Source organism: Phocoena phocoena, chromosome 3 (genome assembly GCF_963924675.1).
Source record: "Phocoena phocoena chromosome 3, mPhoPho1.1, whole genome shotgun sequence".
Classification (NCBI taxonomy): domain Eukaryota; kingdom Metazoa; phylum Chordata; class Mammalia; order Artiodactyla; family Phocoenidae; genus Phocoena; species Phocoena phocoena.
In genome coordinates, this window is record NC_089221.1 from 16,243,034 (window position 1) to 16,254,491 (window position 11,458).

Genomic DNA, 11,458 nt, shown 5'->3' on the forward strand with positions numbered 1-11,458 from the left:
GGTAAAAGAAATGACCTAGTTGCATTTCCTTAAACTCTGACTTGTCTCTACAAAAGAAAAACCTGGCTCAGCAAAATTCATTACTAAGATCAAAACCTCTCCTCCCCAGACTACAAATGTCTACCCTTTACCTTCAGGCTGATAAGAGGAATTAGTGTCTCTGTTTCTACAAGTACAGAAATATTCATTACCTCTCTTCTAATAATTAACACACAGATATAACACAAATATTACATTTTCTTTCATTTTAAGTATAAAATTCCTTTCAAAATAGGCACCAAATCCTCATAACAATACTTAGCCATTTTATATTATATGCCGCTTCTATCATTGAATTTAAGTAATCTCTCTGAAATGAGCATAAATCTTAGAAGTCAGATAAGATTCTTTTTAGCTTCATGGTTGGATTTCAAGAGAGTGAAATGAAGTAGGTTCTAAGCCCTCTCTGGAGAAAATGGAGCAATACAGCTGTTAATCATGTTTGTGGCAAGCAGAAATGCAAAGCCTCTAAAATAATCAGGAGACTTACATCTAAATGAGCATAGAGATGAAATAGATAGAGGTGCATAAATATTCCAGGGACTTTTTACTATTATATTCATTAAAGTCCCAGCTTAATGCATGCTTTATTGCCCAGAAATTCATTTCATTTGCATTTTAACTGGGTTTTCATCAAGTTAATCCTTTTTCTTCCCTTGCTAAGAAACTATTCAGCAACTACAGCAAAATACTGAAAGAAGAGAAATAAATTGAAATAGTCTTCTTATACTAAAATTTAATTTGTCATAGTTTACTAAAGAAAAAGGATGTCTATGTGAAGTTCACTAGATCACATTATTTTAACACCAAAAAGTGTCTGTGTATTATCAAGTAAGCTCTATTAGATAACAAAAACAATTTATTCATTTATGCTAAAGATTTAATATCAAACAACACTCAGTAAAAATAAACATTTTATTTTCACAGGAGTAAAAATTATAAAGTATTCACCCATTTAGAAGTAAGCAATTAATTTTCACAAGAAACTCCAATATGTAATACCATACATCATTCAAGTAGTTGTGTAAAAAAAGAGCAGCTTAAGTTGTATTTTGAAAATGTGAGCATTCAGTTGAGAAATATGTTAGCTTAACAGAGAAAGCTTTTTTTTTTTTTTTTTGGTAATGAAAAAAAGTAACTTCATTTCCTAAATCCTAGTGACTGTAGAGTCCACATGGAAAAGATAGAGTTGGGACTTCTATGGCGGCGCCGTGGTTAGGAATCTGCTGGCCAGTTCAGGGGACACAGGTTTGAGCCCTGGTCCGGGAAAATCCCACATGCTGTGGAGCAGCTAAGCCCGTGTGCCACAACTACTGAACCTGAGCTCTAGAGTCTGTGAGCCACAGCTGCTGAGCCCTCATTCCACAACTACTGAAGCCTGCATGCCTAGAGCCCTTGCTCTGCAACAAGAGAAGCCACCGCAGTTAGAAGCCTGCGCACCACAATGAAGAGTAGGTCCTGCTCACTGCAACTAGAGAAAGCCTGCGCACAGCAACAAAGACCCAGTGCAGCCAAAAGTAAATAAATTAATTAATTAAAAACAAACAATAGAGTTTTGTTTATGTGACAATATATTATAAACACAAACTGCTGATAACCCCTTAGTAAAATGGTCCCTTCAGGCAAACAGACATCCTAGCAAATCTCAAAGAAAAAGACAAATGAAACTAAGGAAAGCCAAAAAAATGGGGACAAATGAAGTCTTCAGATGAAAGGAAACTTTCTTCACGATTCCTTTTGAAATATTTAACATGCATATGTATAAGATAAAATATAGTACTTTGAGCATAACCATCCCATATCTATTGAGAACCATCTCTAAATATTTTTTTAATAAAATTTTATTTTAAAGTTTGTGCTCTCTCTCAGGAAAACCTGAACACTTATTTTTGCCTCATTAACATTTGAGAGTTCAAGTGCCCTTATTGCTCTAGTTTACTCGCCTTACCTTAAGCCATGTTTCAAGTCTGAGATGACTTATGATGTTCTTTGACAGTGGATGGTCTGTTTGGAAGATTCCGGCTGTAAACTATTACTTTTTAAAAAGTGTTTTGAGTTGACAATTATTTGAAGTATTCATCAATAAAGGTAGATTGAGTGAAAACCCTACATTTGTTTCAGGTCTATCATTGTCTTAAGAAAATTGAGCAAAATTATTTGGAATAATGAACAGAAATTAAACAGAAAGCCATGTTTTTTACCCATCTTTACTGCCACTGATTAATGCTAATTAATTAGGTTAATTAATCAGACACAAATACAGGGAATTTAAAACAAAGCCCATCCACTAAGAGTTAGATGATCTTTATGATACAATTAACTTCTAGCACATTCCTGCTCAAAAGGAGAGGCACAGTCCTTATTCTAGTTCTAGCTCTATTTATACTGAGAAGCTGATTAAACACCCATGTACCGAAATGAAAGTATCACCAGTTTAATTTATGAAAGCAGAATCTTCTGTAGATTAATAATAATTTTTTTAAATCCATTTCCCTTTGCTGTTATTTTTATGATACAGGAGTGAGTTCCATGTAAAAGCTGCATAATCGTCTTAGTCAGTAAATGTATATTATCAAGATAATTATTATAAAATTCTGATTGAAAATACTTGATGTACTCTAGTGATCAACTCAAGTTGATTACATTTTTCAATATTTTATCTATACAGTCAGTCTTCCATATACACGGGTCTCACATCTGCAATTCAACCAACTGTGAATCAAAAATATTTGGAAAAAAATTCCAGAAAGTTCCAAAAGGAAAAATTTGAATTTGCTGCACACTGATGACAACTATTTACATAGCATTTACATTGTATTAGGTATTCTAAGTAACGTAGAGATGATTTAAAGTGTACTGGGGGATGTGTATATGTTATATGCTATGCCATTTTATTTAAGAAACTTGAGCATCTATGGATTTTGGTATTTGTGGTGACGGTGCGGGGAGGGGTCCTGAAAAAAATACCCTGTGGATACCACGGGACAATTGTATTTATCTGTCTGTCTTCTATGAATCCATCTATTTATAGGGTTAACAATTTATAAGATTTGCATACATATTTTATTATCAAATTTTGCTTGACTTTAATCCTATTGTCTCAAAACTTTCTACAAAATAAAAATATGTTTGCTAATATTATCCTTGTATATCTTTTTAATATAAGAAATTGAAGTAAATTTTGTAAGCTAACATACTTCTTATGGTATCAGAGACAGAGAGAGAGATAAAGAGAGAGACAGAGAATAAAACTACACAGAATAAGTCAGGAATAAAAAAGAAAATACAAACAATTCATGCCAGCACTTGACAACCTAGATGTAATAGACACATATTTATAAAAGTTAATCTTCAAAAGTGTTTGAAAGAAGAAATGGAAAACATGAATATGGTACGCTTATTACAAAGAAATTGCATTAGTAATCAAACACACACACATAGATACAGCTTAGATAATCTCATTACTAAGTTTTATCAACTATTTAAGGTGCAAGCAACTCCAATATTTTATAAATCATTCTAGATAGATGTAAAAGAGAAATCATGAAGTGATTTTATAAAACTAGCATGTCAGAAACTAAAAAGACAGTTCAAAATAAGAAAAGTAAAGTATAATAGCACTCAAGAGAAAATATGAAATAAACTCTTAAAATATTAGCAAACCAAATCCAACAAAGTAGTCTAAGTATAGTACATTATGACCCAGTTTGATTAAATGTCCATAATCTTTGATTTAACAACAAAAATCTACTGATATAATTGATATAACTTGTGGAAAAACGTGTAAATTATGTTTCAGTTTTTTACCTTTGGGAAAGTTATTTACATATTTGCTCATTGATATTTGTGGTATATATTCTGATTCTTAAAATACTTATGCTTAAATAAGCTGGTATAAAGAAATATTATAGAAACAAAATATATTAAGTTAAATATTTGATGGTTTCAAACTATTTGTACAGGGAAGTATGTGCATTAAATCCTAGTCTTTAGAATTTCATAATATTTAATAATCATTGCTTCACTTCTGTTTCAGTGAACATAACACATGCAATGTAAAATGAACCTCTAAAATTGTAAAATCCTTCTGTAAAGTCTGAGATCTGTGTGAGAAGTTTATGTTTTTTTATATCCTAAAATCTGCTATTAGAAAAAAATCATCCTATAATCATTATCAAATTCAAAAATGTATTTTGAAGTCAAAATACAATTCAAATAATATTTTCAAAAATGATATTACTAAATTAATAATATTAGCATATCTGAAAGAAGCTTCTAAAATTCAAGCATAAATCTCAGTTTTTCAAGGAAAAGACTTCATCCAAATTTAAAATGAGTAAAGATATTTCCTAAGTCCATAGCAAAGCATGACCTTTATTGCTATTTAGATTACATTGGAGGGAGATAATAAAGTTTATTAATACTAATCTTCTGCTCCCAGTTTTAAGCAAATTTGAAAAACCACAACGGAATACTACTCAGTCATCTAAAAGAATGAAACTTTGTCAGTTTTGACAACATGGATTAACCTACAGGATATTATACTAAGTAAAAAAAGCCAAACAGTGAAAGACAAATACTTTCTTATTTCACTTACATGTGGGATCTAAAATACAAGACAAAGGAGAAAACAACAAAATAGAAATAGACTCACAGATACAGAGAACTTGTGGTTATCAGAGGGGAAGAGGGTGGAGGGATTGATTCAATAGGTGAAGTGGATTAAGAGGTACAAATTTCCATTAAAAAATAAATAAGTCATGGAGAGACAGTCTCCAGCATAGGGAATATAGTCAATCATATTGTAATAACTTTATATGGTTACAGATGGTAACAGCTTATTGTGGTAACCATTTTGTAACATATTGAATATATAAATGTTGAGTCAGTATGTTGAACACCACTAACAAATAAAATATAAGTCAGTTATACTTTAATAAAAACAAACTTGACTAGGAACTGTGTATGTATATCCTTATGGAGTCCATAGTTAATGTCTGAAACTGAGAATTGCAGAATAGCTGACTTTTAGCAGACTTTGTTTTGATAGCAGGGGTGAGGAGAGGAAATATACTGCAGAGAGAAATGACAGTTGCCTCAGACAGGTTCTAAATCTTGTTCATCACTGCTTCTTCATTATATGCCTAATTCTGTCCATCTCTGGCCAATCCATTGGTGGGAAGTACAATGTAGAAATATGGGTTCTGTAGAAATGAAACAAAAGATGCCTTGACATCTAGATAGTATTTAGTATAATATGTATAATCTGATGATTTTCTTATATAAATAAGTTAATTTCTCTAAACCTAGTGACTAAGAATTCAATGTATATTTCAATCAGGGAATAACCCAGACCCTAGCAGGATTGACTCAAAATGTTTTATAATAAAAAATATACAGTAGAAATGTGATAGCAAAAATAATGATAATTTAGACAGAATTTATATCATATGGTCAACAAGACCTCTTGTAGAAAACTATCTCATATTCTTGTGCAGTAGTGTTGCAGATATCTCTAGTCTTCAATTCTCTGTGCACCTGGGTGGCTTAGATTTCTCAGCCCTCTTGTAGTTAATGGGGCACTTGCCCAGTACTCACCAACAGGGTGCAAGCAAAAGTGACCTGTCTCATTTTTATGAAGAGGTATCTGAGAAGAGGTGTAAGCTCTCTGTGTTCTCTCTTAGGGCCTAGTGGGGTCATAGAGTTTGTATTTTGAATGGAGAAACAACACAGTGGATGCAGCTGAATTCCTGAGGCACCACATGGAAGACTGCTATCCAAAATTTAGGAAACTCAGACTGTATTTGATATGAGCAAGAAATATACCTATGCTGAATTCAGCCACTGATATTTGTTTTTGCAGTAGAACCTGGTCAATCCTGACTAATCAACTGGGTCATTTCCGGAAGATTTATTTGAGTTTTACAATTTGTTGTGCACACTCATGGGCCCCCAATTTGTTGAGCTTTAATATATGGAGTGAAGTATAAATGCTGTTACCAAAAGCATATTCTGCAAAGCTCAGCTATCACAAAGGCCACTCTTTATAAGGACAATGTTTATGGTGGAACATGTAGAACAAATTATGGTCATGACACATAGTTGTTTTCAGGTCTGTGCCCATTTCAGTACTTACTCAGTGATGATATATTCCACAACATTGAACAGAATATCCTTCTTGGGGCTCCCCTTGTGGCGCAGTGGTTGAGAGTCCGCCTGATGATGCAGGGGACACAGGTTCGTGCCCCGGTCCAGGAAGATCCTACATGCCGTGGAGCGGCTGGGCCCATGAGCCATGACTGCTCAGCCTGCACGTCTGGAGCCCGTGCCCCGCAACGGGAGAGGCCACAACAGCGAGAGGCCCGCGTACCACACACAAAAAAAGAATATCCTTCTCTATTCTTATATTTACTAGCATGGTTTCTGATCATTAATCATAAAAGGTTTCTATGAGAGCAGCAGGCTACTATGATGATTTTAGTGATCCATAGTACCCAAATGTCATGGAATGTTCAATAGATAAACTATCTAAAGGATCTGTCAGTTACAGCTTTTGCATCTATCAATCTCCTCTCCATGTTATTTGCACAGCTCTTGAAATCTTCTCATCCATTACTTGAAGCACACCTGCCTTCATAGGCAGAAGCACTTCTAGTCCTAGTACCCCTTGTTTAGTCTCTTAAGCACAGGGCTCCTGAATTTTATCCATTAGTGTAAAAACACACAAATCTCACTTGACAGTAACAAGTATGCTACTGGCAAGGCTAGCTTCTCTCTGAAAAATCAGTAAGTTTGATATAGAATTTTAAAGGTGACTAAATGGAGGAACTATTTGGTGGTAAGAACATTTCCAAATTTCCTGTGTAATATATAGAGAGCTTCTACAGAAGCAGACCTGTCACTGGACAAATGTGCTTCTTTTACAGGAAAGCTAAGCAGAACTTGGACCAGAACATTACAGTGAAGGTTTTATATTTTTGAAGAGTGAGTGCACACACAAGACAGAGAGAGAGAAAGATGTTCAGAAAAATATTTCTCATCATCTTCTTACCCTCAGCTATAAGAAAAACAAAAATAATGACAAAAAGATGATCAGGATGAGCCCTGTAACTTGAATTCTGTGGCCCCTTAACTAGAGTTTTGAGGTGAAGCATCAGTTTCACCTAAATTGTTGAATGTTCCTTGCACAACTTGCATGAAAATATTGTCCCTGTTTCTAAACAGAAATGTGCATGTTTGGAATAAATTTCATGTTTGCTCATTTTTCCCTTAGGAAGGGGAACAAGAAGAAGGTGACAGTGTCATAATTCTGTGGCCTTGCTGGACCACAGTAACATGGCTCAGTGGAGATGGGAAGGCTGTGGAAACAGCCCAGATATGGGGCTAATAGCACTAATTAATGTTTAAGCAAGTCTTAATCCTAGGAGCCTAATGATCACAAGACAACCAATCATTTCGGGACAGGGCAGACAGGTAATCTAAATTCAGGACCTCTTGGAATCATGCCTGTGGTGGGATGTGGTTCTTCTGTTTTGCCTAAACCATCTAACTCTGGCTAGTAGAATGGGAGATATAATCTGGTTTAGAGTGATTAGCCTGGCAATGGTGGGTCAGGGTGCCAAGAATAGTTGAATTAAGGTGATAGATTCAATTTCCACAAAAATTGAATGAGTTAGGAAATCAAACAACATTTTGACAAGAAAACAGAGATAGAGTGTCAAAACAAGGTCCAATATATTCATAGATCTTGGTAATCATAAATTTAAGTCCAGACATTCCACAATTGTAGGCAAAATTTTAAAAATAATCCTCAGGATTGATTCAAGATTAGTGCTGGGTCGGTGAGTCTTGAGTGTGTGGGGAAAAGATCTTAATACTTGAAACAACCAATCAACCAATCAGTCCAAGAATTTTCAAACTCTAGATCATAGAAACTGATGGGTGAAATGGAGGTTTATGTAAGTAAAGCAAATCCCCACACATGCAGCAGTGTGAAAATTTCTAAGTAAAAGATACTAGAGAAGATGACTTTTTCAATAGCAAAATGAAATTAAGGTACATTTTCTCAACTTCAAAACTGTGCTAGGAAACTAATGAGACATACCCATAAAGCTAGGTTTATTTCATGACTCAATTTTACTTGTATTCATTATTTGATTATTACATATATTTTTAATTTATATCCTGCCTTATTCTAAAATAGATTTTAAATTGACTTGCAAAGACATCATAAAAAATAAAATGGAAGATCCTAAGTCTAGGTGCAGGAAAAGATGAGCAAACAAGAGTTAGGACAGTTTGAGCTAAAAAGGTGTTTTATAGATGATAGATAGATAGATAGATAGATAGATAGATAGATAGATAGATAGACCGATCCAGGCACTTCTGTAGATGAATATCTTATATCTTAGCTCTAGGCTTTCTAGCAAATATCTCAGAAATTTTATAATTCATATAGTTCACCAGATTCATAAGATAAAAGTAAAATTATTTGCCCTATAGCACTATAGTTAAACTAAGGCTCAAAATGAATTTCTCACAAGAGTCTTCAAGTAGATATGAATAATGTAAAAAACAATATGCTCAATAGACATGATAAGAAATGTGTTGCTGGATTTTAAATATAAAGTACCTTTATTCTGTAGAGGACTAACATTAATCATGAAAGTGATACTATTCAAACAGAATTGGTATGACCCAAACAAGCAGAGTGTATGTTAATACTGTCCTACTTTCCATTTTCTCTGAAGGATATGACATTTCTCCTTAGGGATAATTAATGGGGGAAAGATGATATATTTTCCTGTCACACTTTTTTGAGCTCCTAATAATAAGTTTTCTATGACTGGAACACCTTACCTTTACTGCCAGTTAAAATATAGGTAATTTGAAGTATTTACTGTACCATGTAAAATTTGATGCCAAACCTACCTGATGTTGTCTTATATTCTTGAATAATAAAAAGTATTTGGGGGCTCATCCAAGTTTGGGGGGTTTGAAGGTTTTACATGCTTGGAACCTTATTTATACAAATATATTTTTTTAAATCTCATTTTTCTAAGTTAAAAAAATTGTGAACATGTGAACACATTGCTAGAATCTCACACAGGACACTGGAGATCTGTCCCCAATTATACTAAAACTCCTCTTCACATTGTTATCTTCAGAAACACTTTCTGCTGCCTTTGTTGTGATGAAGTTGGGGGGAATCAGAGAAGAAAATGGTCGAAAAAGTCATTTAGTTATTTTAATATTGGTGTCAAAAGTTGCAGACATTAGATAAAAACTAAAAAAAGAAAGAAAAACCTGAATAAACTATGGACTTTAGTGAATGATAATATATCAACACTAAATTATTAATGGTTAGAAAATTACCATACCAAGGTAAGTGTTAATAACGGAAGAAACTGTTTTCAGGAAAAGGTAAAAATAAAAATATAGGCTCAATTTTTCTGTAAATCAACAACTGTTCTAAAAATATAGCCTATTAATAAAAATATTAAACTTGTGCTAGATAATAAAAAGATAAATTAAATTTAAAATGCCAAAGTATTTGAATAGATATTTCCCTAAATATGTACAAAAGGCTATTAAGCATGTGAAAATGTACCCAACATTAGTTAGGGTGATGCAGAATAAAATCACAATGATATACCTGAACTTCACATTCACCAGAATGCTTATAACAAATGAGATAATATTATAGTGACTTTTACCTATCTATTTGACTGTGTGAGGAATGCCCACATATTCCATTGAACATTATTACTGTGAAGGTTTTTCTGGGCGAGGTTTACATTTGAATCAATGGACTTATTAAAGTAGATCACACTACCAAATGTGAGTGGTCATAATCCAATCCACTGATGTCACGAATGAATCAAAGGCAGAGGAAGTTGGAATTTGCCTCTTTTCTCCTGCCTCACTGTTGAGCTGGGACATCACATCTCATCTTCTCCCACCTTTGGACCTGGATTTACATCATGAGCTCCTCTAAAGGTACTCATGGTCTTAGGAATTGGACTAAATTATACCACAAGCTTTCCTGGACCTCTAGCTTGCATGGGATTTTTCAGCACTCATAACTATGGGAACAATTTCCTCTTAATTTCCTTTTATATTCCTTGGTTCTGTTTCTCTAGAGAGCCCTAATACAGACAGTAACACGTGTCAACATGGATGTAGAAAAATTGGAATTCACATTCATTGCAGGTGGAAAAGTATTATAAATTGGTACAACTACTTTGGAAAACTGTTTGGCAGTTTAAAAATAGAGCTGCCATATAATCCAGCAAGTCTAATCTTAAACTTCCAACCAAGAGGCAAGAGAACATACATCCACACAAAAGCATGTATATAAATGTTCACAGCAGCATTATTCCTAATAGCTAAAAATTGGAAATAACTCAAATGTCCATTTACTGATAAACTGATAAATACAGTGATATATGTCTACACAGTGGAATACTATTTGACAATAGAAAGATGATATTGTGTGATTCTCTCTTTATATGAAACATACAAAATAAAAAAATCTATCAGGAAAGAAATTAGCGGTTGCCTGTGACTGATGAAGATGAAAGAGTGTGTTAGGGAAGAACTGCTAAATTATGGTGATGATTCCATCATTCTGTAAACATACTTAAAATCATTCAACTGTACACCTCAGTAGGTGAACTTTATCCTATGTAAAGTATATATCAGTGAAGATGTCACAGAAAAGTAATTGTAAATGTTTCCTTTCAGATCGAAATATGGCTGGAACTAGTGAAGACCATAGGATCAATACATGCTTAGCAAATTGTCCTTTTCTCTATTTCCCCGAGAATTCATGAGGCCAAACTTTTGCAGAAATTGTATCTGACTCTTCTGATGGTGTGTGTTGCCCTGAATCCTCTCTTAGCATATCCCTTAACTCTAATCAGGAGTATCAATGGTTTGGGGATTCCCTGGTGATCCAGTGGTTAGAACTCCATGCTTTCACTGCCGAGAGCCCAGGTTCAATCCCTGGTTGGAGAACTAAGATCCTGCAAGCCTCCTGGCCAAAAAAAAAAAAAAAAAAAAAAAAAAAAGTATCAGTCGTTCAAGAGAGTTTCTGCAAGACTTATTTCAGAGACATAAACCTTCCCTAGAGTTCATCAGAAAGTTACATTTTTTCCCCTCTTAGAAAGAGAGAGAAACAAACAAACTAAGGCAAACAAACCCCAACAATGACTGTTAAATATATGTTCAAGTAAATAATTAAACTACACCATGCCATCCATCTTTTTTAACATTATTGCAAAAGATGGAACATTAAAAACTTGCTAAATTCCCTTGAGAATCTTCTATTCAAAAATTTTGTGTTTTGTAGTTACTGGAGAGCAGTTGACGTGTCTGGAAGAAGGGAGTGAATCCCTGACTGTGTGTCCTTACCGTT